The sequence below is a fragment of the Etheostoma spectabile genome, chromosome 14, assembly GCF_008692095.1.
Source record: "Etheostoma spectabile isolate EspeVRDwgs_2016 chromosome 14, UIUC_Espe_1.0, whole genome shotgun sequence".
In the NCBI taxonomy this organism is placed as follows: domain Eukaryota; kingdom Metazoa; phylum Chordata; class Actinopteri; order Perciformes; family Percidae; genus Etheostoma; species Etheostoma spectabile.
Window position 1 is genome coordinate 23,470,921 of NC_045746.1, and position 328 is coordinate 23,471,248.

The 328-nt window shown below is 47.9% G+C and overlaps 1 protein-coding gene across 2 annotated transcripts in view; it reads left to right on the top strand.

Annotated features, from left to right (window-relative positions):
- The window catches only part of bag6l (BCL2 associated athanogene 6, like), a 32,218-nt gene that overhangs the window by 17,152 nt on the left and 14,738 nt on the right, over positions 1-328 (top strand). The gene's annotated exons all lie outside the window — the stretch shown is intronic.

Below are 328 nucleotides of genomic sequence, written 5' to 3' on the forward strand. Positions count from 1 at the left end.
GCCAAGACCAAAGAGCTGTCCGAAGACACTAGAGACTAAATTGTACACCTCCACAAGGCTTGAAAGGGCTACGGGGAAATTGCCAAGCAGCTTAGTGAAAAAAGGTCCACTGTTGGAGCAATCATTAGAAAATGGAAGAAGCTAAACATGACTGTCAATCTCCCTCGGACTGGGGCTCCATGCCAGATCTCACCTCGTGGGGTCTCAATGATCCTAAGAAAGGTGAGAAATCAGCCCAGAACTACACGGGAGGAGCTGGTCGATAACCTGAAAAGAGCTGGGACCACCGTTTCCAAGGTTACTGTTTGTAATACACTAAGACGTCATG